This window comes from Perognathus longimembris, chromosome 20 (assembly GCF_023159225.1).
Source record: "Perognathus longimembris pacificus isolate PPM17 chromosome 20, ASM2315922v1, whole genome shotgun sequence".
NCBI lineage: Eukaryota > Metazoa > Chordata > Mammalia > Rodentia > Heteromyidae > Perognathus > Perognathus longimembris.
The window spans coordinates 18,764,779-18,777,322 of record NC_063180.1 but is presented as its reverse complement, the minus strand read 5'-3'; the positions used below and the strand labels follow the sequence as shown (position 1 = coordinate 18,777,322).

Genomic DNA, 12,544 nt, shown 5'->3' with positions numbered 1-12,544 from the left:
TTTTCTGATGGTTAATAGGAGATAAGACTCCCCTGCTTGGGCAGGCTTTGAACCATGATCCTCAGATCTCAGCCTTCTGCGTAGCTAGGATGACAGGCGTGAGCCACCAGTGCCCCACTTGCAATTTCTATTTAGAGGAGAAGAAAGGCCTTGTCAGGTTATGGAGAGACTGTCTGCATCCAAGATGGTGGAGGAGGCTACCCTACATTTCATGACCTCGAAATTCTCTGAGCCCTCCTCTGTCAGCCGTTCAGAGGGGCAGGAAGCGGAGCTGGTAGGTGGGGGCCACTCTGCCCAAGCCAGACTCCTGGGGGGTCAGGTCAATATCCTTCGGAGCCACGGGGCTGGCCATGGAGAAGTGCTGGAAGATGGTGGTAAAGAAGAGGAATAATTCATCCCGGCTGATTCCTTCACCGAGACAAATGCGCTTTCCTGCGGGCACAGAAGACCAGCCTGTGGGTGCTGGGGCCCCTGGAGTCTGGACCTGGCCCAGCCTTACACCCAGCCACCTGTGTCCATCGGATGAAATGAACTGTAGACTGGAGATTCCAGGTACACTTTTTTGTGAATGGGGAAAGGGGGCTCCTGAACCTTCTGACACTGGGAGCCAGACTTAAGTGTGTGTCTTGTGCACATTTTTCTGTTCATTTTGTGCCTATCCCGGGACTTGAGTTCAGAGCCTGGGCTCTGTCTCTCAGCGTTTTTCACTCAAGGTGGCCTCTACCACTTGCGCCACACCTCCACTTCTGGCTTTTGTTGGTGGTTCATTGGAGATAAGAATCTCACAGACTTTCCTGCCTAGGCTGGATTGGAGCCATGGATCCTCAGATCTCAGCCTACTGAGTGGCTAGGAATGACAGGCGTGAGCCTCTGGTGCCCAGCCCATGTTCACTTTCCTAAGGTAAGAGTCTTTTGATTTTGTTATATTTCTAAAGAGGTCAGTGGCCCACAGGAGATGACGACACATTTGTGGGTAAAGTGGGCAGATATGAAGGTCTACATATAAACATGCACATGTTTCTGACTTAACATTCTATGCATGTGTCTGTGTATGCCTGTCCCAGGGCTTGAACTCAAGACCTGGGTGTTGTCCCTGAGCTTTTGTGCTCAAGGCTGGTGCTCTGTCTACTGTTTGAACCACAGCACCACTCCTGGCTCCTTTTTTGTTTTGTTTTGTTTTATTGGGTTTCTTTTTTTTTGGTGGTTTAGTGAAGATAAAATTCTCAAGGACTTTCCTACCCAAGCTGGCTTTAAATCCCAATCCTCAGATCTCAGTTTCCTGAGTAGCTGGGATTACAGGTGTGAGCACCAGCACATGGCTGAAAGTTAGGCTTTACAGCTTAACCATGGCTCCTAGGAGGAATCCTAACATGAGATGGGTGGCATGGGTGTGGAATCAAATCTGCGTGGGCAAGGGGCCAACATCCTTTGGCATCTCCACAGTGGAGGAGACAGGTGGTGAGAAGGTCTCAGGTGGGCCTTTCTCCAGGAACTGGTTCTGTGACTGGATTTTCTCTCTTCTTTTCCTCCGGGCTATTTGGACACCCACACCCTTGGTATCTCCTTGGCTCTAACAGTCAGTTAGTTCAGCCTATCTTTCTGCACCAGGAGGAGCCTCTGTGTTTTCCTTTTTGTTGTTGTTGGTGGTGGTGGTAGTGGTAGTATGTGAAACCTGGGGCATAAACTCAGGGCCTGGCCCTGTCCCTGAGCTTTTTTCCCTCAAGGCTGGTGCTCTACCATTTAAGCCACACCTCCACTTCTGGCTCTTTGCTGGTTCATTGGAGATAAGAGTCTCAAAAACTTTGCTGCCTAGGCTGGCTTTGAACTATGATCCTCAGATCTCGGCCTCCTGAGTAGCTAGGATGACAGGCATGAGCCACCAGCACCCAGCCCCAAGATGTGTTTTTAGGACAAAAATCTAGCCTCTCAAGTCCCCCCATGAGATGGTAGTGCAGATGGAATGGGGGTCAGTTCAAGCTAAGCAACTAGAATAGACTATTCGCTCAATAAACAAGCACCTGTTGCTGTCTGTCTCAGGAAGAGGGTGGGACACCGGCGCTCCTGTGTCCTACCTGCCCTCCTGTGTCCAGGAGAGGAATGGAGGATCCTGCTTACCAATGGAAAAAGGAATGAAAGTGTCATTCTTCTTCAGAGCCCCGTTGGCATCCAGGAAGTGCTGAGGGTTGAACTCCTCTGGTTTCTCAAAGTAGTGTGGGTCGTGCAGAGCAGAACTCAGGATGGGGTAGACTTCAGTGTTCTGTAAAAAGCCACCAGATCAAAGATCAAAAGACATTGCCCTCAGGCTGGGAGCATGGTTTAGTGGTACAGTGCTTGCCTAGCATGCATGAAGCCTTGGGTTTGATTCCTCAGTACCACATAAACAGAAAAAGTTGGAAGTGGCGCTGTGGCTCAAGTGGCAAAGTGCTAGCCTTGAGGAAAAGAAGCCAGGGACAGTGCTCAGGCCCTGAGTTCAAGCCCTAATATTGGCAAAACAAAAAAGAAAGAAAGAAAGAAAAAGACTTTGCCCTTTCTGGGACTAGAGGTGTGGTTCAGGCTATAGAGCACCTGCCTAGCCAGTCTAAACTCCTGAGTTCAAACCCCAAAAGCATCATATATACATATACATATACATATATGTATACATATCTTCCCACATATAAGAAAATAAATAAATTAACAAAAATAATAGGACCCTGTTGAAAAAACAGGATTGAGATAGAGGGTTAAGGACAGAAGAAGTAAGCTGGGCACCTGAAGCTCACACCTGTAATCCAAGCTTCTCAGGAGGCTGAGAGCTAGAGGATCTCAGTATGAAGCCAGCCCAGACAGGAAAGTCTATGAAATTTATTTCTCCTGTGATTCAAGTGGTAGAGCATGAGCCTTGAGCACCAAAGCTCAGGAACAGCTCCCAGGCCTTGAGTTCAAGATGAAGAAAAAGGAGGAGAAGGAGGAGGAGGAGGAAGAGGAGGGGAGGAGGAGGAGGAGGAGAAGGAGGAGGAGGAGGAGGAGAAGGAAGAGGAGGGAGGAGGAGAAAAAGGAGGAGCAGAAGAAAGAGGGAAAGAGGAGGGCTGAGGATATGGCCTAGTGGCAAGAGTGCTTGCCTCGTATACATGAGGCCCTCGGTTCAATTCCCCAGCACCACATATACAGAAAACGGCCAGAAGTGGCGCTATGGCTCAAGTGGCAGAGTGCTAGCCTTGAGCAAAAAGAAGCCAGGGACAGTGCTCAGGCCCTGAGTCCAAGGCCCAGGACTGGCCAAAAAAAAAGAAAAGAAAAGAAAAGAAAGAGGGAAAGAGGAGGAGGAAGACAGTGTCAGTGGCTCACACTTGTAATCCTAGATATTCAGGAGGCTGAGGTCAGAGGACCACAGTTCAAAGCCAGCCCAGGCAGAAAAGTCCATGAGACTTTTATCTCCAATAAACCACCAGAAAACCAGAAGTGGCACTGTGGCTCAAAGTGGCAGAGTGCTAGCCTTGAGTGAAAAAGCCCAGGGACAGCAAGCAGGCCCTGTTCAAGCCCCATGACTGCCAAAAAAAAAAAAAAAACTAAAAGAAGAAGAAGAAATGAAAGAGGAGGGCGGGGCTATAGAGGGGGGAGGGGAGGGGACCCCAGCCACTTCACCTTGGGGATGATGTATCCTCGGAATGCTGTGTCCTTGGTGACCACATGAGGCACCCCGATAGGGATGAGGTCAGAGAACCTCTGGATCTCGTGGATGACAGCATCGGTGTAGGGCATCTTCGTGCGGTCATCAAGAGCTGGTGGGCGATGAAGGCCTGTGACCTCCTTGATTTCCTTTTGGACTCTCTCTGCATGGACAAGGGGGGGACAATGAGCTCCACCCCACAGGGGCGTTGCAGCAAGGACACTGTTTCCTGAGTGTCCATGATGTCATGACAGCCTGCAGCGAGTAGCTCCTTGATCGATGCCCTTGGTGCAGTCTCCAGGAGACAGGGTAGGGGGGATACACAGCAAAAATTCACAGCCTTTCAAATGTTCTGTCATGAAAATGTGTGCCCTTGGGTGGCTCACAGATGAATTAGTGAGTACACAGGTAACTTAATCAATGGATGAATCGATTAATGGGTGATCAATTAATCAATCAAATCCATGAGCTGATGGATTAATGAATCAATTAGTTGATTAGTGGATGATGATTAATCTATCAATCCATGAGCTGACGGATGGGTGGGTAGATGGATGGATGATGGGTGTGTGGGTGGATGGGTGGATGAATGGATGCATGGGTTGATGGCTAAATGGGTGAGCGGATGAGTGGATAGGTGGAAAGATGGATTGTGGGATGGATGGATGGATGGATGGATGGATGGATGGATGGATGGATAGATGGATGGATAAGCAAATTGATGGGTGGGTAGATGGGTGGGTGGATGGATAGATGGATGGATGGATGGATGGATGAAATAAATGGGTAGATAGATGGATGTAGGTAGATGGATGGGTAGATGGGTGGTTAATGTTGTGGCTAGGCAGATGGATACCTGGATTGGTAAATAGGAGATGCATAGATGGGTGGGTGGGTGGATAGATGGATGGATGGATGGATGGATGGATGGATGGATGGATGGATGGTTAAGTGAATGGATGAGTGGCTGGTGGTTGGGTGAATGGATGGATGGATGAGATAAATGGGTAGATAGATGGATGTAGGTAGATGGATGGGTAGATGGGTGGTTAATGTTGTGGCTAGGCAGATGGATACCTGGATTGGTAAATAGGAGATGCATAGATGAGTATATGGATAGATGGATTGCTTGATGGATGGATAAATGGGTGGCTTGATGGGGGCAGGGGATGGATGCGTGGGTAGGTGGATGGTTGTATGGATGTATGTATGAATGTGTATATATGGATGATGGATGAATGGATTATAGATAGCTGGGTGGGTGTATGGATGGATGGGTTAATAGATGGGTGAATGAATGGGTAGGTGGATGTATGCTACATGGACGGGTGGACAGATAGGTGGATGGATATGTGTACATATCAATCGATGGACGCATGGATGGGTGGATGGATGGATGGATGGATGGATGGATGGATGGATAGATGGATGGGTGGGTGGGTGGATGGATGGATGGATGGATAGATGGATGGGTGGGTGGGTGGACAGATTGATGGGTGGATAGTTCAATCTTTAAGCAATGGGACAAGAGTGGAAGAAGGAATCACTATTCTTCCTTTGTCCACCAAAGGACAGGCATAGTTGGCATAGCCCACAGAGATGCTGAAATAAGAGGCAAGTATCCTCTCTCACCCCTAGCCCACCTCTGCAGCCCACAGGGGTTCCTCGGGCCTTGCTGGGCAGCTGCCCTACCTGCGATGTGGGGGTACTTCATCAGGATGAGGAGGCCATAGCGCAGGGTGGTGCTAGTAGTCTCTGTGCCCGCAAAGAAGAGTGAGAGCAAGGTGAGGATGAGGTTCTTGTGGTGGAACTCAGAGTGGGGGTCTGACTTCTCCTGTTTAGTGGGAGAGAGGAGAAGGGGAGGTCAGGAAAGATTGAGACCTCACTGCAGGAAGGTGCACAGCGTCTCTGGGTCCCTCCCTGTTTTAGGGTCTCATGCAATTTCACCCAGTTTGCATTTCTTTATCCTGAACATAACCAACCATTCAAATCTGTCTGTGGCTCTCTCTTCCCTCTCTGCTGTTCTTTGGTATGGTGTGTGTGTGTGTGTGTGTGTGTGTGTGTGTGTGTGTGTGTGTGTGTGTGTGTTTATATACATATATTATATATAGTAAAGGTAATGAACAGGGGGTTATTTACATAAGTAAGGTCATGAGTACATTTCTTTTTAAACATTGTTATCCATTTTCTCCCTCTTACCTCTCCATACGCCCTTGTTTCTCACTTTTTGTTTCCCAGTCTCTTTCTGCATCTGTGAGTTATTTTTTTCCTGGTGGGTTTTTTTTTGCCTTACCCTGTACATCTTCCTCTGACAGTTCCCTTCTCTAGATGGATGAATGGATAGATGGATGGATAATGGATAGATGTGTAGAGGAATGTATTGATAGGTGGACAAGTGAATGAATGGATGGATAAATGGATATATAGGTAGATGGGTGGGTGATGAATAGATAGATGGATGGATGGATAAGTTAATGGATGGATAAGTGGGTGTCTGGATGGGTGGATGAATGGATAGATGGGCAGGTGGATAAGTGAATGGACTGGTGAATAAATGGATAGATGGATGGATGAGTAGGTGGATAAGTGGATGGATAGATAAAGTGGAAGGATGGATAGCATGGATGATGAATGAGTAGATGGGCATTGGGTAGGGGGCGATGGATGGGTGGGGACGTTGATGGATCAGTGAGTGGATGAGTGGATAATGGATGTCCAGATTCAACCTTCTGTCCCTTCCTTATCTCCCTATCCCTATCCTGCCCACTCTCTGCTCTTAGCCTGCTTCCTCTCCTCTCTGGCTGCTTCCCCTCCCCCCTGTGGCACCCACTTTTTCCATTCGCAGGAGGTAGGTGTCGATGAAGTCTCTCGGGTTACCCGGTGCATCTCCACACGCTGGGCAATGAAAGCGTTGACTTCCTGAAGGTTCCTGTAGATGTCTCTGTGTTTCCCAGGGAAGTGCTTCATGACATCTGAGAAAAGCTCAAAGACCTGCCAGAGCCACAGCCAGGAGCTCCACTGGGGTCGGGGCAGGGAGGGGCCCTCTGGGGGAAGCCTCCTCTCTCTCTCTCTCTCTCTCTCTCTCTCTCTCTCTCTCTCTCTCTCTCCTTTTTCTTTTTATACATGCGTGTGCGCACACACACACACACACTTCTGAATTGTCTTGCAGAATTTACCTCTATTCTGTCTTGTCTTCCTATGCTTAACTTTTTCCTATCTTCTCCTTTCCTTTCTCTCCCAAGCTCTCATTCTCTTGTCATCTCTCTGACTCTCTGCTTTGTCTTTACTCTTCCTTCTTTCCATCTGCCTTCCTTCTTTCCACCTTCCTTCCTCCCTTTCTTCCTTCCTTCTTTCTTTCTTTTCCACCTTCTGCCCTTTTGCTTTAGTCTTTCCTTCCTCCCTCTCTTCTTGAGTTTCCTCCTTCCTTCCTTTCTTCTTCCTTCTTTTCTTCCTTCCTTCCTTTCCACCTTCCTTCCTTCCTCCCTTCCTTCCTTTCAACCTTCCTTCCTCCCTCCCATTTTTCTTCCTCCTGCCCTCCCTCCCTTTCTTCCTTCCCTCCTGCCTTCCTTTACCTCCCCTTCACCATCTCTCTCTCCATCCAGATCTCAGGCCGTCTGTCTCCCCCTGTGGTCTCTGCACATCTTCCTTTCCTTTGGAGCCTCCAAAGCCCATCCTCCTTTTCCCTCCCCACCCTGCACAGTCCCTCCCTCCCCCCTTCCTCCTCCCTCCCGCCACCTGGCTGTAGAAGGAGCTGATGAGCCCGAAGGTCTTATAAAACATGTTCAGGAGGTGCAGGAAGTTGCTATCTTTGTAGTCAAATCGTTCTCCAAAGACAATGGAGCAGATGATGTTGGCTGTGATGGACTGGAAGAGGAATGTGGGGTCCACAAGCTCCCCTGGTAGGAGAATGGGGGGCACAGGAGCCCAGGGGTCAGGCTTCCTCCTCTCTGTGCAGCTCTCCTGCATTACTCAGAACTGAATGATCAGAAACGTCTCTGTCTCTCCTCTCCATTGTCTCTGCCTGTGCCACTCTGATTCTTTGTGTGTGCTCACGTGCATGTGCAAGTGCACGCACACATTCCTGTTAGGACTTCAACTCAAGGCCTCTCACCACCCCTTGACTTTATTGCTCACCGCTGGAACTCTGTCATCTGAACTATGCCTCCATCTCGGTTTTTTGGTTGTTGTTGGTTGTGGGGCTTGAGCTCAGGTCCTGGACACTGTGCCTGAGACTCTTTTGCTCAAGGTTAGTGTTCTACCCTTTGAGCCACAGCACCACTACCAGTTTTCTAGTGGTTTATTGGAGATAAGAGTCTCACAGCCTTGATTGCCTCGGCTGGCTTCGAACCGCAATCCTCAGCTCTCAAACTCCTGAGTAACTAGAATGACAGAGCTTGAGCCACTGGCACCCAGCTCTTGAGTTATTCTTGAACATAATCATCAATAATTAGTCATCATGCTTCTTTCCCTGGATATCTGTCTATCTCTCGTTCTTGTCTCCATCCTCAGCTCCGTGCCCACGTGGAGGTCTCTGTCTCTCCATTGCTTCCTCCCCTCTCCAGCCCGTCCCTTCCCCCCGCCCCCGGTGGCCCCCGGCCTCACCATTGGCTTTCCGCAGCTCCTTCACCAAACACTGCGCCTCCTCCTGGATCCGCTCCTCCACGCTCCGCTTCCCCATCCCAAAATCCCTCATGGTGGCCAGCGAGAACCGCCGAAGGACCTTCCAGCGGTCACCATTGGCAAATAACAAACCTGGGGGAGTGGGGGTCGTGAGGCAGGAGTTGCAGGAAGAAGATCCAAGGAGACCTGGCCTCCCCTCCCCTTACCATCTGCCCCTCTCCATCACGAAGGCCCTCACCATAGTCCTGGAAGAGTGCCTGGACGCTGGCGATCGTCCCTCGGCCAGAGAAAACCTCGGCCTGGTCCACCAGGGCCTCCCGGATGGCGTCCACCCCGCAAAGCATGACCACTGGCCTCCGTCCCAGGTACACGGTGAACACGTCCCCATACTGCTCTCGAAGCTGCCAAGGCAGAGAGACAAGAGTTGCCATCAGGGCTGGGACGTAGCTCAGTGGAAAAGTGCTTCCCTAGCAAGTGCAACGTCCTGGGTTCAATCCCCAGTACCAAGAAAAGAAAGGACAAGAGTTGCCGTCAACTCCCTGTGACACTGTTCAAACCATAAGATGCAGAGGGGCACCGGCCCATGGCCCATGCCCATAATCCCAACAACTCAGGAGGCTGAGATCTGAGGATCACGGTTCAAAGCCAGCCCTGGCAGGAAAGTCTGTGAGACTCTTCTCTCCAATGAACCACCAGAAAACCAGAAGTGGCGCTGTGGCTCAAAGTAGGAAAATGCTAGCCTTGAGCAGGAAAGCTCAGGGACAGTGCCCAGGCCCTGAGTTCAAGCCTCATGATTGACAAATGGAAAAAAAGAAAAAGAAAAAGTAATGGCAAAGTAAAACAAAAAAAAGTTGGATTGTAGAGTTTCCTGCACAGCAAAGCATGAGTCTCTGATTTTCAAACCCCAGTACCACCAAGAAAAAACATAAAAAATAAATATAGAAGGAAAGTAAATATAAGATCAACAGTGATTGATCCCTCTGACAGAATGTTACACATCAATGAAAAAGATTTTTCTATGGCTATCACAAACAACATGATGAAACTCCCAGCCAGAACATGGGCGTGGAAGCAGCTAGACACAAAAGCCAGGTTTGGTTTGCCTTTGGTGCTCTTTACAGGAAGTTCAGACCCAGATGCAACCAACACCCAGCATCAGGATAATGGCTAGAATATGGGAGGTGGCAGGTTGCCTCTAGTCTTTGGTCTGAATGTTCCGTTTGTTATTATCTCATCCGGCTGTGTAGTGCTCGGGGTGATGTTCAACTTCAGTATGCTTTTGACTCAAATAACCATAGCAATAAGCCAGACCTGGTAGTGCAGATCTAGAATCCCAACACTCACTCGAGGAGCTAATGCCTTTATTTTTCCCATCAGACTTTGTGCTAGGCTGTTGGTCACTGGAGTGCATAGTTACTTCTGCACTCTGCACTAGTTGGCACTCTGCATCTGGGTTTTCACCAATGTGTGTGTGTGCGTGCACACATGGACACGCCAGGCCTGGGGCTTGAACTCAGGACTGGGACACTGTCCCTAAGCTTTTATGCTCCAGGCTAGCTCTCTAGCACTTGAGGCACAGCTCCACTTGCAGTATTTTTTCACATGCTTCATTGGAGATGAGAGTCTCACAGTCTTGCCGACCAAGCCGGGTTGGCTTTGAACCGCCATCCTCTAGATCTCAGCCTCCTGAGTAGCTAGGATGCCAGGCGTGATCACCATGATCTCACCGGTTTTCCCTGATTCTTTGGTGACATTTCAGCCAGTGCGAGGCAACTTCAGGCCAATGCCCATCTTCTCCACCTGACCATAGGCTGCAAAACTCATTATGTTTATCAAGCTGGACTCTATGATTCACGCATTGGGTTGCTGATACCATCAGAGTTTCATTACTGTATTTCTTTTATGCCTCCATAGGAAAATATGCATCTGTTTCCAGTCAGAGACCCCAGAATTCATGTTCTTGCCACAGGGAGGGTACATGCCTGCCTTCCCATGAGCTCAATTCATTCCAGTGTCAATACAAACAACTAAAAGTCCAGGGTGGTTGTGGGTGCCAGAGGCTCGCTCCTGTAATCCTAGCTGCCCAGGAGGCTGAGATCTGGAGGATCACAGTTCAAAGCCAGCCTAACCTTGGGACGATCACCTGCCAAAAACAGTTGTTAGTTTGTTAAGTTCTCAGCCTCGAGTATTTTGTGACATCCACAGGAAATAGATGAAGACACCATGAGACATCATCTAGCCTGCCCAGTGAGGCCACCCTGCTTCTTCCCATGTGCTTCAGTGTTGGTTAGGCCAAGGCCTGGGGCTTGAACTCAGGACCTGGGCGCTAGCTATCCCTGAGTTCTTTTGCTCAAAGCTAGCACTGGCTTTACCACTTAGAGCCACACTACTACTTCTGGTTTTCTGGTGGTTGGTTAGAGATGTGTCTCAGGGACGTTCCTGCCCAGGCTGGCTTTGAACCGTAATCCTCTTGATCTCAGCCTCCTGAGTAGCTAGAATGACAGATGTGAGCCACTGGCGCCTGGCTTTCAGTCCTATCTCTCACAGAAACCTTTCCAGACCCTTGTGTTCTAATAGCAGGATATCCTCTTGGCTTCTCCAATAAGCTAAACAGCACATGTTGAAAACATGGGGGAAGCCAAGCATGGTGACACACTCCAGTAATCCCAGCCCTCAGGAGGCAAAAACAGGAGGGACATCAGCTCAGGGTTGACTCTGTTTCATTAAAGAAAAAATAAAATAAAGTAAAAATCCAAAGCTCAGGAAGTGGCGCCGTGGCTCCTGTGGTAGAGCGCTAGCCTTGAGCTGAAGAGCACAGGGACAGCACCCAGGCCCTGAGTTCAAGTCCCACAACCAACAACAACAAAATCCAAAGCTCAGGAAGAGAGCACTTGCCTGGCATGAGCAAGACCCTGAGTTTTATACTTGGCATTGCACGAAGGACACAATAAAAGCGGAATGGATCTTCTGGGCTCTGCACCCGCTCGGCTCATCGGGTTTTAATTGACAGGCTGCTCACCCACCTCTTCCCCTGTCCTCCCTTCCCTTCCCCTCCCTTCTCCTGCCTTTCCTTCCCCTCAGCCCTGGCACCGGACTTTGCCAGGCTTTGCTTGCCCTTGTTGAACAAAACAAAATCTGATTTGGCTGTTACTTCCTGTTTTGTTTTGTTTCTCTCTTGCAGGACACATACCCAAGGCAGAGGGTGACCGAGGAGAATGCAAATCTATACCCTGACGCCCCTTCTGGGGACACCAACCCCAGCCCCCAGAACTTTCCAAAGGAGCGTGATTGCTCCTGACAATCGACCTACCATCCATCATGCTTACTTCCCTTACTATCAAAGTGGGGGACCCCAGCCCCACCTGCACTCCATCTCCCCAGGCTCCCTCCACCCTTGTCTCACCTGCAGGAAAGATTTGAGGAGCCCATGTCTGTCCATTTGCAGAACGTTCCCCAGCAAGGGCAGAGGCCGGGGCCCTGGAGGGAGGCGGCCCCGGGCCTCCGGGCGGGCCCTGAGCAGGAAGAAAAGGAGGCCTGTGAGGAGCGCGAGGACCAGGAGGACGCTGAGCTCCATGATCCTGAGCCGAGAGCCATCCACCCAGGCCCAGCCTTGCCTTTGCCCTTTTATTCTGATCCTGTCTCCCCACCCAGTGAGGCCACGCCTTCCCTTTCCTTCCCCTCCCCTCCCCTCCCTTGTCCCCAAGTGCCAGCTCAGGGGAAGGGGGAGGGCTGCTCCCCATCCTGCCCAGCCAGCCCAGCAGGGCTGCTCCCCCCTCAGCCCTAGAAATCACTTTGGCAGGGGATTGCGAGTGTGTGTGTGAATGTGTGTGCCCACGTGGTGTCTGCGTGGGTGGGAGAGTCTGCATGTGTGGGTGTATGTCCAAACCTGGGTGGGAACTCCTGTAGTACAGGCACCAGCTTTACTATGCTGAAGGTGTGTTGACATTGGTTGAGCTTGCAGAGGTGGCTGTTTGTGTGGGATCCAGGGGTGTGTGGGTGTGTGGGTGGGTGGGTGTGTGTACAAGCATCTTGGGCCTTGGCTCCCATCCTCCCCACCTACCCCCACCCCACCCCCAGGCCTCCTGAAGGCCCACGGGCCTCTCCTCAGGGCCTGCCTGCTGCCTCTGGGTGGAGGAATGGGAGTTCAGGAGTTCTGAGGCCCCCCCGGTGGAGGGTGGCCAGAGGGGACACTGAGGCACCCCGGCAGGTGTGGGGGCCTCTGGCCTCTGAGGGCTCTGACTTCTGCTGGAGAGGAGGGGGTCCCCCTGCCTGCCTGGT

General features: G+C 50.5%; 1 pseudogene; it reads right to left on the bottom strand.

Moving 5' to 3' along the window:
• Window positions 1-230: 230 nt before the first annotated feature.
• Window positions 231-11,852, bottom strand: LOC125338989 (annotated as a pseudogene).
• Between the last annotated feature and the right edge of the window lie 692 nt (window positions 11,853-12,544).